The 16,052-nt window shown below is 40.8% G+C and overlaps 1 protein-coding gene and 1 long non-coding RNA gene across 4 annotated transcripts in view; one reads left to right on the forward strand and one right to left on the reverse strand.

Moving 5' to 3' along the window:
* LOC125883117 (uncharacterized) overlaps positions 1-6,948 on the forward strand; it is a 51,508-nt gene extending 44,560 nt beyond the window's left edge. Inside the window, exons 2-4 of one of the 2 annotated variants that reach the window (XR_007448455.1) lie at positions 981-1,140; positions 5,432-5,545; positions 5,632-6,948. This is a non-coding gene — a long non-coding RNA (uncharacterized LOC125883117). Of the gene's footprint in view, positions 1-561; positions 1,141-5,431; positions 5,546-5,631 lie in introns of those variants that run through there. The other variant, XR_007448454.1, reaches the window with a different exon arrangement.
* LOC125883091 (mucin-5AC-like) overlaps positions 1-16,052 on the reverse strand; it is a 184,771-nt gene that overhangs the window by 76,495 nt on the left and 92,224 nt on the right. The gene's annotated exons all lie outside the window — the stretch shown is intronic.

Raw genomic sequence — 16,052 nt, forward strand, 5'->3', positions numbered from 1 at the left:
TTAGCCATTAGTTACACTACTCATTACTCGGAAAAGTAATAACTTTGACTTACTGTTTGCCATATACTGTTGTTGTCATTGGCTCGTAGTTGGCTGAAGTTAGGATTTATTTTCAAGAAGATAGCAACTGTGGTCATGGTTGATGTGGATTATCTTCTGTAAAACAAATCTGAAAGTTTGCCCTTTGAAGAAGAACACAGATTAAACACCTTGGTGCCCACCAGCTGTGGGATATTGTTATAAACTAAACTGCTGGTAAAAAATAATTTCAGATTTAACATGAAATGTTCTTCAGGAAAAAATGTCAGCCACAATTTTTGTGTCTGTGTTTGTTATTCAGAGGAATGGTACCAGGGTCCTATTTCAGCAAGCAGGATTAGTGAAAACTCTTGAGTATGTTAAGCCTGAGATGAGGAAACTCTGACTTTTCCGTTTCACAAAGCCAGTTCAGCATAACCCTGAGTCAGTTACTATGGCAACTTATTCTGTGAAGCAAACCTGGTGAGTGTCAGCATGGGTAGGTTTCACACACACGACTGTTAATCTGTGTTTTGACTAATATTCTGATTAAACTAGGGGTTGCTTTAACTACTCTGTCAAACTGAGTATGTGTGCATGCTGTCATATGAAGTTTTCATATGACAGCCAGTCACCCTGATCATTAATTCCATGGGTTATTGACCAGATATTTTTCTCCATCCAAAGCTGTAAGTAGAGAAATTTGCACATACCTACATATTTGATGTGTGGTTAGGTTATGCGTGTACCTGAGTTTTCAGCACAGTAGTACTTGTTTGTGAGGGGGAAGAGGGAGTTGTACTTGAATTGAGTGTGTCAGGAGCATGTCGGAACACCGCCAGCCCTGACTGTCAGTTGGTCTGAATTTAAAGTGTGCTCTTTTATTTCGCTGTTCTATCCTTCCTTCTCTGTCTTGCCTCCTTCTGCCGGGATTAATGGTGTGCTCCTTTTGAACTGGGAAGTCGGAGCGTTCGACTTCCGATGGGAAGTCGGACTGTTCAACTTCCCGGTCGGAAGTTGCTACCGGAACGACCCCTGAAGTTGGATTTACAACTCTGAAAGTTGGAGGAACATCACCAAACTCCGCCTCACAACCCAAGACGCCTGCTCCGTATCCCAGTCGTAAGTGAAAGCAGTGCTCACAAACTGTTTATTAACAAGTCTGTCTTATTTGTGTCTCATTAAACAGGTTGTACACACAGTACTGTCCAATGTCCTTCTGTGGACATGTTGCTTTGGTGTTCATATGCACAAAGTACCACCTAAGATGCTGTTATCTACTGTGTTTTTGTTTTTTCTCTCCAAACTTTATTGAATACATGCATGCATCTACAAGCATGTAGATGTAAGGGAAAACTGGAGATCCTTGCCGCACACCTGTGTTTACACGCAGTCTGCGAGAAGCACTGTACTGTAGTTTGACAGAGCTATTGTTATCTTTGTAAAGTGTTTTGTTAGCTTTTATGCTGGGTACACACTACACGATATCGGCCTGTTTACAGCCTGACGCAGCGTTGTACGGTGTCTGCTCGGATCGTGAACGACAATGAGTGTCACAATAATCCATCATTTCATCTTGTGTAGTGTGTCATAGTAGGCGACAACCGACACCATGTCTGGGACACCTCACGACATCCCGACAGAAAATCTAGCATGTTTGATTTTCTTTTTGTCGTCAGACTGCTCCGTGGCCACAGCCGTCACTTTGACCAATAGGAACACAGAGTGATCTGCTGCCATAGACAACTGTACTACAACAACACCCCAGGGTTTTAGATATTTCCTCGAGGGACGTTACCACACAGAGTAAAAGGGAAAATTGGTGTGAAACAGCAGAGGCACTTTATCAACCCACTGAGTACTGCCATTAGCATCAAGCTAGCAAACAATGTACTTTCTTTGTAATGGAGGATATAAAGGAATAAAATTATAAGAAAAATAGTGGCTTTTATTCACCACAACTGCAGAGGCTACCAGCTTCATTTGAAACCGACTACATTATAAACGGGTCGTTATTTATTCATCCCTCTGTATTTTTATCTGCTCCTGTTTGCCTTGATAAAGTTAATGCATCGTGCCGTCATTTCAAACTCAACACTTTCTATATCTGTATAAAATTAAAAGCCCCTTATAACTTTAGTTTAGTTGTTTTATTGTGAAACATTTGCAGGAATTTGTCGGGAGGATTCAGCAACTTGAGTACGGCTCTGGCCGCATTTTCCTGAATGAACCCGACCCAAGTCCGAGCCCAGCCTGAATCTGAAGTATAGACAGTGTGTAAATGACCATCAAAAGACTGCTGTTTCACACAGTCAAACACGCCACGCACAGCAGTGTAGCACGGCACAGTATACACACTCACCTGGAGCAGAGCCTGTGTTGCGTTCAGGTGTTGTCACATAAATAACAAATTCCAGCACTTGACACGTGGGCCAAACCCGAACTCTACAATCACGTAATCTGACATAGTGATTGTCGGAACAGACAGAAGTGTCGTGTAGTGTGTACCAGGCATTATGAAAAAATCCCAAATTTAAAGAAAGGCAGAGTACCAAACACAAAGTGACAGCTGGAAGTCCAGAAAATGAATTGCAGAGTCACCAGAAATTACATTTCTATGACTGACCAAATCGAAGAAATTTGACATCAAGGCACAAATTTACTTTGAGATTCGTGAATGATGTCATTCATCTCAATGTTCAGTCATCCGGCCTGCACAGAAGTTTTACAGTTATTAATTCAGTATTGTTTTGCCACGCCAGTCATCAGTGATTAACAGATCCTTATTTGGATTTGGAATTAGTGTTTGTCGGCCCTGTATCATTGAACGAGACAATTCTCTTTTGCTGATGGCTTCATTGTTTACTGCTAACAGGAATTTTGTAATTTCAGAAGAAAATATAAGATGAAATTCTGAGGTAAGGCCATCATTCCCTAGTGATCTTTTGAGTTTAACATTTAACACACCCCACTTTATTTCTTTAATAGATAACATTTCATCATCACGCTCTTGTTTGAAAGTATCACTTGCTTTTTTAACATCTTTCAAACTGTTGAACATACTAGAACTGTCATTAAATTTTAATTTTTATATAGCATTAAATAAAAACTGGGCAAGTTTCAAAATCACAGAATAGTCCTCTGTTACAGAGTCATCTATCTCTAATTTAGAAAGAGAATTTCTTTCTTTTTAAACTAAAAATTCTTAAATTTTTTCCACCCTCTTTAATCCACTTTAATCTTGACCATAAAAGCACCCTTTGCTCTCTCTCTATAGAATATGTCTAGTTCCTGTTTAAATGTATCTAAATGTGGGGGCAGGTCATCACCTCCAGACATATTTGATGTGATGTCTGAAATACATTTTATTTAATTCTCTAATTTTGTTAATTTCTTTTGGCAAAATTGAATCACAGATTTCCTAATTTGACATTTAAGCAATTTCCAATAGCTTCTGTAGTCATTGTGAGAAATTACATATTAGCAGCACTGTTCAGTATGTTTTTTTTATTGTGTTATCAACTGGTACTGCTAACAGTGGCTAACAAGGCTGTAAAGATGGACGATGTGTCCCCACTTAACGCCACTATGCCTTATGCTGGATTTAAACTTATGCGTCGAATCAATGCCATAACCTGACGTGCACCTCCCCAGAAATGTAACTACACGTCGCAGCGACACAGACCTCTTGTCTATTTCTGTAAGCTGAAACCATTTCCCTCCGTGGAAACAAAGCTTTTATTTACTTTAATTTCACAGATAAGAAACAAAAAATCGTGAAGACAATAAAGCCTCCACAAAAATAGCATTTTAAGTCTTGTGTGTGATTTATCCTGGCGTCATATGAGCAGAGGAAATCACCGCTCATCACTAGGCTAATCTATACAATGTAAAATGCCATAGGCTTGTGCTAATAACGTTAGCATGTTGTATTTGTTTGGAAAACGTGTTTAGTATAAGACAGCTGTTTTGTCAGTGAACCTTGTGAGTTGTAATGGATCCGAATTTTGTAACGTTACATTTGTTAAATGTTGCTGTTGTCCCTGGCTTCATATGAGTAGAGGAAAAGTCTGCTAGCTGCTAGGCTAAGTTATACAATGTAAAATGCCATAGGCTTATGCTAATAACATTAGCATCTTGTATTTGTGGGGAAAATGTGTCCAGATAAAGACAAGTGTTTGTCTGTGAATGCTGCGAGTTATAGCGAAGCTGATTTGTGTACTTGTGTTTGAAACTGTCTCTATTAAGCCATGTTTAATGTGTGTTTAATGTGTGTTTTGAATCAACTAAACTTTACAGTACTTCACAGAAACCTCCGCTGCTGACTAGTGTTTTGGAGGTGTAACTGCAGTGACACAGACACTGCACAAGTGTAAATGCTCACAGCAGCGTGGGCTACAGCATAGGGTCTGCTGCACAAGTATAAATCCCCCTTTAGTCAAGCCAAAATATCCCGTATATGGCAGCTGCCATCTTGCGCTGGCCAGGGTCCGACCAACTGCGAGCAGCGCTATTGAATGTGAACGCACTGATTGGCACGCACAGCTCAATCAATCATGGCATCTAATCTGCATATTATGGCATTAAATAACTAATTAAAATCAAAATGATCAGAAACAATAACTCTTTATCAAACATCAGGGTGATATGAACTACTGGAAATGACAGAAACCATCTTTAGGAAAAATATTTCCAACGTGTGCTGTGAGTTTTTAGTTTGGCTCATGTCTCATCAACTAGCTTGAGAGCGGGCTTTATGACCACCAGGGAGCCATGGAGATGTTGGGCTTCGTTTATCAGGAGCAGTCATATCGTCCATCTTTATATTCAGTCTGAACTAAACAAAACTTAACAAGGCTGTGATGTAACTGTGTGAAACACTGTTAAATAACCAGGAGCCTCATTCACCAACCCTTGTTCTTAAAATACACTCACAGCTTTCAACAACATTCTGACAGTCTACATTCTTTTTCTGTCTCTGTCTCTGTGTCCCTCTTTCTGTCTCCCTCTCTGTCCCCCTGCCTGTCACCCTCTTTCTCTCTCTGTCCCCCTCTCTGTCTCCCTCTCTCTCTCTGTCCCCCTCTCTGTCTCTTTTAATGTTTGGAGTCCACGCTGTGAACCCGACGTAGAACTTTCACCAGAACAAATTTAAGAAGAAACCTTAGGAAGATATTGCCGAACGAGGCTGGGAGTTATGTGATAAGAGTGGTGATTAAAGGATTGTTTTATATTACTCTGAGGTCGATAGTTGTCTGTTAATGGGAAATGCGTTTTTGGAAATGCTGTGAGAGACTTGTGAATGTGGAGAGGTTAAGTCTTGTTCCAAATTTGTCTTGTTCAAGTTTCTTAGAGCTCTATCGCAGTTGTGATGTTAACAATGTGTTTTCGTTTTTTTTTTTGCTGTGTTTTTAAGTTGGTATTGAGGAGGACATTGAAACGTATTTGGAATACGTGAAGTAAACCACATATCCTTCTGACTGCGCAAAGATCCCAGAAAACCTGGTTAAACCCGGAGACACCATCACAGGTTAGTTCCATAACCTTAATAATAAATATAGTGATGATGTTACAAAAGTTGTTCATGCTAAGCTGTTATTTTCATGTGTGTTTTAGACAGCTGCAAGGAGAATGCCAATCCTGCACCCCGCCCGTCACCATCAGGTGTGACAACCAATCACACATTCAGCAAAGAGCAAACGCTGTTCATAATTAGCCAAGTGCAACAGCACATTACGTCTGATGGACTTGGTCTCCCTAAGAACCTGGCAGAATTGAATGACTGGCTGAAATCTCCCAAAGGCAGTAAAAAGGAATTCTGGATGGACTTAAAAGAAAAGTTGAACAGTAAGTTCGGACAAGCGTTCAGCTATGAGAAGGTAAACAGGAAATGGTACACTCTGGTCGAAGGATACAAGAAAGTGAAAGACAATAATAAATTAACAGAAAAAGGAACACGCTTCCAATTTTATGCAGAAATGGATGCACTTATGGATCAAAATGATGAACAAAATGAAGTGGACCCTCTTATCAGGACATCAGAGGAGCTGCAGGTGTGCGGGCCTGAGGCCCTGGGACGTTGCAGCAGTGTCACAACGTTCGCTGAAACTACACTTAGCCAAGCTACACCAAGACAACTTGCTGCTAAACGTAAGCCAGAACCCTTTGCCACACCTCCACCAGAACCCTCTGCCACACCTGCGCCAAAACCCTCTGCCACACCTATGCCTCCTTGCAAATGTAAAAAGTGGGAGGATGAGAAAAAGATGTCCTTGCGAGAGTTTGATGAAAACTGTCAACGGCGCCACGAGGAAGTTATGCACGTGGAAAAGATGAAGATAAAGCTTTTGTACATGATATATTCACAGCGGCGTTAAAAGCTGTACAGTGTCCAAGCTCTTGCACAGCAAAAGCAAACCACAAAACAAAAAGTGAGAAAAAGGAAAAAAAAGAAGAAAGAAAACGACATACAGTATAAAAGACCGTCCTGTTAATTATTTACTTTCTGTTTGCCTTTTTTTTACTTTTTTAAAAACATTTTTATACAGTTTGCACAAAAATAGCACTTCTTGCACATTGTGTCTAATTGTCTATTAATTGTAAATTGTAAAAAAAAAAAATCTCCAACAGGCTCCGGCTGTGACACCTCAAACACGGCAGGGAGGTCAAGTTGAGTGGCCTTTGGTGAGGCCTCGCTGACAGCCTGTCAGTCAGAGTGGCTACACCCTTAATTATGCAGAACTTAAAGCCTTAATAACATTTAAAGGGGATTGTTATAAAAAATATTCACCCCCGCATAGTTCAATCAATCAATCAAACTTTATTTATATAGCACTTTTTGTACAAACAGAATGTAGCACAAAGTGCTTTACACACACACACACACACACACAGTCACACAAAAAGATTAATTCAGAGACTCTAATGGTAAGGACCAAACAGTAGAAGACTATAAAAACGGTAACTGAGGAAACGCTATCATAAGTAAGGAAACACCAGAGGCAGGATAAAGCAGAGCGGATTGCTGACAGCTATCACAGAGCTGTCAATCAGACTGGAGAGCAGTCTGTGTTTCTCCTGGGGGATTTTAATTGCTGTGACCCGACGTGGAGCAATATGAAACCACTACGGCCAGAATGAACAATATACTGGACCTGTGCTATGGGAATATCCCAAACGCATATGTATCAAAGCCACGCCCCCCTCTCGGCCGGTCAGACCACAACATCATCCTGCTACTACCAAAATACAGATCACAACTTAAAATGGGTGAGACAACAACAAAAACCATTAAAGTCTGGAATAATGAAGCAACCGAAACACTCAGGTTGCTTTGAACTCACTGACTAGGACTTGTTTTTCAATGACTGTGGTAGGGATTTGAATTCACTGACAGAAGTACTGACCTACATTTTATTCTGTGAGGACACTGTCACTCCCACCAAAAAAATAACCATCTATCCTCATAATAAAATATGGTTTACCAAAGACATGAAGCTCTGCTTAGCCCAGAAGAAAAGAGCATTTCTTCAGGGGGACAAGCAGAAGGTGAGGGAACTGGAGAGGGAGTTCAGGAGACAAACAGACCCTGCCTCTTTTGCAGAAGAGCTGAACACCTTCTTCAGTAGGTTTAATCAAAACAAAGCATCAGATAGCTTTAGCTGCCAGACTCTGACCAACAATCAAGCCCCTGCTGTTGATGAGCAGCTGGTAACCTCCATCTTACACAGGGTAAACCCACACAGAGCCTCTGGCGCTGACAGGCTCAGGGGCTCAAAGGCTGCGCTGCACAGTTGGGTGCAGTCATCACCAGACTGTTTCAGCATCTTCTGGACTCTGGTTGTGTTCCCAGCCAGTGGACAGAGTCCTCAATAATTCCCATCCCAAAAAAGGCACATGCAAAGGACACTAAAGACTTCAGGCCCGTGGCCCTCACACCAGTGCTTTGCAAGTGCATGGAGAGAGTTGTGGCGACTTAATGTCAAATATGCTGCCTGGAAAACTGGATCCCCTCCAGTTTGCCTATAGGGCAAAACGAGGTGTAGAGGACACAAGCCTTATTTAAGATCTTATTTATGGACTTCTCTGCTTTTAACACTGTAAACACTGACACTCTGCTGCACTGGACCTCCAGATCCACCCAACTTGGATTTTATGCATAAAGGACTTTCTAATGGACAGACCACAGCAGGTGTTTTTAAATGGTAAACTGGTTTTAAACACAGGGCTCCCACAAGGCTGTGTTTTATCCCCCATTCTGTTCTCTGCCTACACCAATAACATCACCTGTAGCAGGGAGGGAATGAGTCTTTTTAAATACGCTGATGACATGGCACTGGTGGCCCACATGGACAGTATGGAGGCTCTCACCCAGGACCAACTGCCAGTCTTTGAAATGTTTAGTTCTAGTGATTTCTCACTAAAATTCGTGACCAGGTCGTGACTAAGGAGTTGTGCTGTGTAGTAAGAGACAGAGCAGCAACTACATCTCAGCTTTTTAAACCTTTGTTTACTCAGGGAGAGCGGGTGGAACAGGTGGAGTGTCTTAAGTATCTGGGGACACAGATGGACACCTGCCTGTCCTTCCAAACACACTCGGACACAATCTACAACAAAGCACTCCAGTGCTTGCATCTTCTCAGGAAGCTATGTCACTCATTGAATCCATTCTCACCTTCAATAGCACATCTTGGTACAACTCTCTCACGAACAAACAGAAAACAAAACTCTCTTGTATCATAGATCATCTGTCCCATCTGTATGAGCGCTCCGTTATCAGGAAGGCCACCCTGATTAGAGAGGAACCCTCTCATCCCCTCCATCATTCATTCAGTCTCCTCCCATCAGGCAGGAGTTACAAAGTCCCGCTGGCCAGAAAAACAATCTATAAAAATCCATTCATTCCAATATGCAATAACAGCCCTCAACAGTAGAGGAATTTCAGTGCACTGGTAATGGTTCGCTCATGCTGCTGGTCCTTCATCTTTTATGCATCAATGTGTGTTGCTTATTTTACATCCTGTGTATATTTTGGATTCTTTGGTCCTTTTATAAGTCTGTAATAGCTTGCGTGTAAATGTTATCTTGATTCCTGTCAAAGAAGAATTTCAGGTACCATTTGGTTCAGACAATAAAGTATTTATTCTTAAAAAAAAAAAAGAAGGAACAAAAAAAAAAAAAAAAAAAAAAGGAAGACCTGACCAAACAGTTAGATACAGTCTCTTAGCACTTAGCTTCTGTCTATTAGCAGTTAGCTCCTATTAGCTCATCACCGTAGGCTCAGACTCGAGTTACCGTGTGTTCAGTGCGGGGTGCAAGTGTCACACAGGAAGCCAATGCAAAGACTTTAAAATGTGTGCTTTCTTGTTATAACACTGGGTTATGTCATGAATGATGAAATAACCCATAGAGATCAAAACTGTTTTCGTACCAGGCTGTAAACATGTTTATTTCAGCTGTAAAGATGGGCATTTTAACATGAGACTCTGTGGAGATTTGCTCTGTTTTGGAGCTAGCCCCAAGTGGCCAGTTGATGAATTGCATTTTTTGGCACTTATGCATGGGCCTCACTTGTCAGCTCTAGGGGTTGCTGCTTGGGTTTGCATGGACTGCATTAAAACAGATGTGTTTTTCAGTGGTGGGCATTTGTCCTCTTGGAATAATTTCATATAGCCTATTTTTTGCACTTTTGTAGTCTCAAATGCTGAAAGAACAGTACAAGAGAAATAATTATTATTAATGCCGTTATTATTGTTGGTAAGATTTTGGACATGAGTCAAATAAAAACCTATCGAAGCCATACCCAAATTAAATCGAAAACTGTTCTTGTTCCATTGTTAGTACATGCCCATACATGGTCTCATTTGAAAGGTAGTAGAAGCTGGGTTTCCATTACCCTTAGAAATGCGCAAAATCTAAATAGCGCAATAGAAAACAGGTAATGGACACAACTGAACTTCGCAAAACCTCTCAAATATCACTAGAACGGTTTTACACTCATGAGGTGGTTTTTCAGATGTGTCGATACAGATGTATGTCGCAAAAGTGTAATGGAAACACTTGTAGTGCATTAACACGTCACGTGAACCCACTACGTCACCGGACGGGTTCTTTTCCATCCGGTTTTACGGCGGCTGCCATGTAACCAAAACAAAATGACATGATACGTGTGGACAGAGGAAACCGCTATCATCCGCTGCCTTCGTCTTTTGTTAAAAATGGTCACGGCAACAGCAGTAGTATGGAGCTTTATCCCTATCTTTATTCAAGAGAGTGGTCTATCAGTTTGAGAGCATTATTTATTGATTTCACGTTCAAAAACCCTGCCCTTGCACTCACATAGCCTCTGCTTGCACTTGGATCTACTCTGTTTCTGCTCAAACTGTGTGCTCGCACTCAGATACCATGTTGCTCGCACAGATTTCCTGCTCGAGCAAACTGTTTCTGTCATGAATTTCTGCTGTCAGATTTCTGCCCTGCGCTTGGATTTTTTTGTGTAACAACCCTGTCAAAATCCCCCAACCAATAGAATGCCAGATTTACTGTTGACCAGTGAAATGATCCCTGCCTCCTTGTGGGCGCGCTCGCTTTAGCGCATATATATCTATTTATATATATATATATATATATATATATATATATATATATATATGTGTATATATATATATATATATATATATATATATATATATATATATGTATACACATATATATATATATATATATATATATATATATATATATGTGTGTGTGTGTGTGTGTGTGTGTGTGTGTGTGTATATATATATATATGTATATATATATATATGTATGTATATATGTATATATATGTATGTATATATATATATTGATGTATATATATATATGTATATATATGTATGTATATATATATATGTATATATATATATATATATATATATATATGTATATATGTATGTATATATATGTATATATATATATGTATATATGTATATATGTATATATATATATATATATATATATATATGTATATATATATATATATGTATATATATATATATATGTATATATGTATATATGTGTATATATATATATATATATATATATATATATGTATATATATGTATATATGTATATATATGTATATATGTATATATATGTATATATATATATATATATATATGTATACACACACACACACACACACACACACACACACACACACATATATACCTAGCGAGCGCGCCCACAAGGAGGCACGGATCATTTCATTGGTCAACAGTAAATCTGGCGTTCTATTGGTTGCAGAAATTTGCAGTTGCAGCAGAAATTCCGCGAGCGCACAGAAACAGTTTGCGCGCGAGGAGAAAAGCCAAAGCTCGAGCAGGAAATCTGTGCGAGCAACATGGTATCTGAGTGCGAGCACACAGTTTCAGCAGAAACAGAGTAGATCCAAGCGCAAGCAGAGGCTATGTGAGTGCGAGGGCAGGGTTTTTGAGCGTGAAATCAATAAATTATGCTCTCAAACTGATTGACCACTCTCTTGAATAAAGATAGGGATAAAGTTCCATACAATAGATGCAACCAAAACCACATTGCCAACATCAATAAGTTTACGGAGTAGACTCTGGACGTCCATTTTTTTACGAGAATTACGCAGTCCCGCAAGACGGAGAGAGAATTACGACTTAGCTGTCAATCACCTTTCAGTGGAAACACCTGCAAGCCGCAATTGTACTTTCTCGAAATTGTCGAAATATCGCTTTAATTTTGCGTAAAACTGTTATGGAAACCCAGCTAGAGAAGTGTCTTACTGTATGAATCACTGTAAGTGCCACTGTCATTGAGTAATATAAGTTTCAAACATTGAAATAAAATGTTTTTTTCATGCACGCCTGAATATTTTCTTGAAATGCTGCAGATGACTAGAACTGGGAGGTACAGCTGGAAAACACAACAGGACCATCATGTAAAGCCTCACAGCCCAAACTCAAAGCTGATACCAGTATCTCAGAGAAAAAACATTTGTCACATGTTTTTCTGAGGGTTGTTTTTTTTTCAAGGTGCTTTTCTAAAAAAAAGAGGGTGAATCATTGTTTTCCTTAAAACAACAAAGGAACCATTTGTTTGTCATTTCTGTACATGTTTAACAGTACGCAGGCCGGAAACGCCATTCAAAAGGCTACTTAAGGTCAGGAGTGTCATTGACTACAGAGATCCATAAGCCTTACCTCAAATTGTAGGCCGATTATTTTCGTTATGTTTGAAACCTGAAAATGTCAGTGATGCATGTCCCTTCGGCTCAGGCCGTAGTCTGCTTTTTGGCAAGGCAACAGGTTTTGTAAGGTCCTGTCTATTCAACAACGATTTCAACAGAAGATGGTAAACGTTAGTCGCGTTGTGGCTGATCATTTACATGAAAGCGCTGTTTATGGTGCCTGAAAACGCAACACTTTGAAAACTGGTTCCAGTGTGCAGATTTTTGGAAGCAACACCCTCTCCGTTTTCATGTAAACTTACAATAAAAACAGAGACTTTTCGCACATGCTCATTATGGTTCCAGTCACTAGGCATGCGTGAGAAAGTCGACCATCACAGCAACAATGGCGGACTCCTGAGCTCTGAAAAATGCATCATGCCACACCACAAAAACTGCTCAGGAATGGCCAAAGAGTTCAAGGTGTCGACTTGGCCTCCAAATCTCCCATTGAAATTCCCATCTTGGGAAGTGCTGATACCCCACCTCACAACTGACAGGTCTCAAATGATTTGAAGCCAGCACCCCGGTGCCAGACGCCACAGGACACCCAGAGGTCATGTGTCCATGCCTTGACATGTCGGAACAAGTCCGATCCAGGGAGGCCTCACCGTGGATTAGGGGTACCTCTGAGGTACCAGCACGGCCCATGGATGCTCGATCGGATTTGGATCTGGGGAATTTGGAGGCCAGGACGATGCCTTGAGCTTTTTGTCACGTTCCTCGGGCCATTCCTGAGCAGTTTCTGCAGTGTGGCACGGTGCATTTTCCTGCTGGGCGCCACTGCCATCGAGTGCTGCTGCCATAAGGAAAACTTGATCTGCAGAGGTGTTTGGGTGGCATCCTTGTGAATTTCTGCACCAAAAGTTCCTCAGGAGAAAATTGCATTGTAACAAGATGATCAATGTTACTCACTTTACCTGAGAGTGGTTCTAATTTTTTGGCTGATCAGTGTAGTGACAGATTACAGGAGGCAAGTTTTCCACTTAATCTTCATCATTAATGCTTATTTTCCTTTCTTCTTTTTGTCCTTTTTTTCCCCTAGTCATCATTATTAGTCAAGGAGAAGTAACCAGCACCGGTGGGAATGCAGAGCTGCTCTTTAGCTGTGTGTCTCACGTGGGAAACGTTTCACTAACATCTGTGGAAGTTCTTGATGTGAATGCTTTGGCTGTGTGTTAACCTTAAACCGCTCTGCTGTGCTTGCTAGGACTTACACCAGGCCCCATCTACTGGCCACAGAGTGCACCATCAGGTATATCACTTGTGGGTGTCTATACAGGAAAGATTGGGTTATCAGTGTACAAGGTCTCGCTACATATTTAAAATCTCTGAATCTGACTTTCAGCAATGACTAACATATGTGCAACGATATCAAGAACTTTCCCCCAGAATTTTACTCTTACAATGTCAAAGAAAAAAACAACTTGAAAAGCATTTTCACAATATGTACTTATAGTCATGATGTTTTTACAAGTGGTGGCGGCTCCATAAAGATGAAACTAAATCTCACTACACCCTTTTTAAAGTTAAATACAACAAAAACATTTCTGCATCTGTGTATCTGTATTCTTGTTATCGACAATTCAGCTGCTCAAAAAACACAGGTTGATACATACATCTCTTGATGTACTTAGACACATCATCAGAGAAGTACCTGGGGTCATAGGGGATTTTGGGTCTTTCAACTTCAGACCCCCTCACCCAGGTGACCCGACCAGGAGTGATCAGTTCCCGGCCTGTGTCCAAGAAGTATTGTTCGTAAAAATCCACAGTCATCTTGAAGCCTTCTCTGCTGATGGCTTTCCTTTTGCGTGCTCCAGTGATGCCCAGGAGGCTGTCGGCGTTGCGTTATGACTTTGCCGCAAAGCCCGTCCTCCCCACTCCAATGGACTTGCACTGCACGCCACCGCTGTCTGCATCCTCCACCAGCTCTGCATACTTCTCAAGACTCAAGACAATTTGTTTATTAATCCCTAAAGGGCAATTTCATTCCTCCTGCTAGCCTCCTCCATCTTCTCCTCCCAGAGCACTGTAAGCTAAAGCATGACCTCCTGTTTGGATGTTTCAGAGAACAGCACGATGTCTGGTCGGAGTGTGCGTGGGCCCATGTCAACTCCGAGGGTGGCGGCACCACCATAAATCCATCTTCTGATGGCTACTTCCAGCAGGAAGTCCCGACCTGATTTGTAAGATCTGTAGGTTTGTTCTGGGTTCATCAGCTGACAAAGTCCCTCACTGACACAGAAATATGAGAGGGGAAACCACAGAGTGCATAAAACAAATGAGCAGAAAAAGTAAGGACAGAGAAGGAAGGGAGATAAGGACAGAGGGTGTCGTATGCTGTAAGGATTGTAACGCCCTTTGAGGGAGATTTGTGACGTCTGTGTGAGCAAAGATGGTGAAAATAAAACAAGTGTTGTTGCTGGTTAAATAAAGGCATTAAACTACTTTTTCTTATGAAGAGAGTTTTTAAATTCAAACCCTCTGCCACAACCGATCAGAGCCAGGAGCAATGTATGTACTTATTTGATGGTGGGCAGAGGGAGAGGGGTATGACATGCCACAAAGGTCCCAAGGCCAGAATCAAACCCAGCACACTAGTAAAGCTGTGTTCACACGGACCTGTTTTTTTTCGCTGTCGCTCAGGTGCGCCCCTTTGATATCGCTTCATCGCTCAGTTGCAATCGCTCGTCAATGTGGCAGAAATTCACAGACTCGCTTTTTCGCTTTGATGACGTCATTGAAGTGATCAGGGAATTTCAGGGAGGGGAGGGGGTACTTGACTGTCATGACATGTCAGCTTCATTAAAACTATAGCTGCAAATTAAAAGCAACAATAGATGTAAAAACACACAGACACAATGCATCTGTGAACAGTTCCCTAATTTAATTTTAACAATTTTTTCAATCTTCTCCAATTTCTCATTTTATTTTATGGAAGTGATCAATGTAAGTGCACTTGTCCTAGAGCCGCCACGAGTTTTATAATGCAAAGAACTCTATAGATCAAACCTACAAGCTTCTTCCTATGACTTTTACTAAAAAATGTGTCTTGTATGTTTTCTGAAGCCTTTGGGCCCTATTTAGATGGTATAAAGCGGACGGCACATAATCCATGGCGCAAGTGTCATTGCTATTTAGATGCATGCGCAGTTGTCCTTTTCACGCCCTGCGCCCTCGTCGTCTAACTAGCAAATGAACTTGCGCTTCTCTGGGTGTGTTGGTCTAAAAATGAGGAGTGGTCAGGCGCAGTCATGGCGCGTTGCTAGTTAGATGACTTAAAAAGCAAATGCGCCAGTGACCAACAAAAACCTGGTCTAAAGTCAACGGCGCAGTATTTTAGTATTTTAGTTAAACAAGTTAGTAATATGCGTCTCTAGGCGGGTGCACAATGCGCGTGCACTCTGCTCCGACACACGGAGCAGCCACACATACGCAAAAGATAACAAATAAAAATATGATTACAGTGTGAAAGGTTATTATTGTGCACATTTAAATATTTATCAGAAACACGTCTTAATGGTCAGTCATTAATCAGAACGATCTAATCGCAGTTGATGATCATCATAATCCGGGAGGTCCAATGTCCGAATAGACGCAACTGCGAGCGGACCTCCACGGGCTGATGATGCATAGCCTGTAAAATGAACTTGTCTTTCCCAAATGAATTGTGATCATTTTGGCATGTAAATCACAAAATCAAAGATGTGAAAACGTTTGATAAACATTATTTTGACATAAACACAACAATAACCAGCTTCTGTGAATTAAAGACGTAAACTTATAGCCCTACAAGTAG

The sequence above is a fragment of the Epinephelus fuscoguttatus genome, linkage group LG22 (assembly GCF_011397635.1).
Source record: "Epinephelus fuscoguttatus linkage group LG22, E.fuscoguttatus.final_Chr_v1".
Taxonomy (NCBI): Eukaryota; Metazoa; Chordata; class Actinopteri; order Perciformes; family Serranidae; genus Epinephelus; species Epinephelus fuscoguttatus.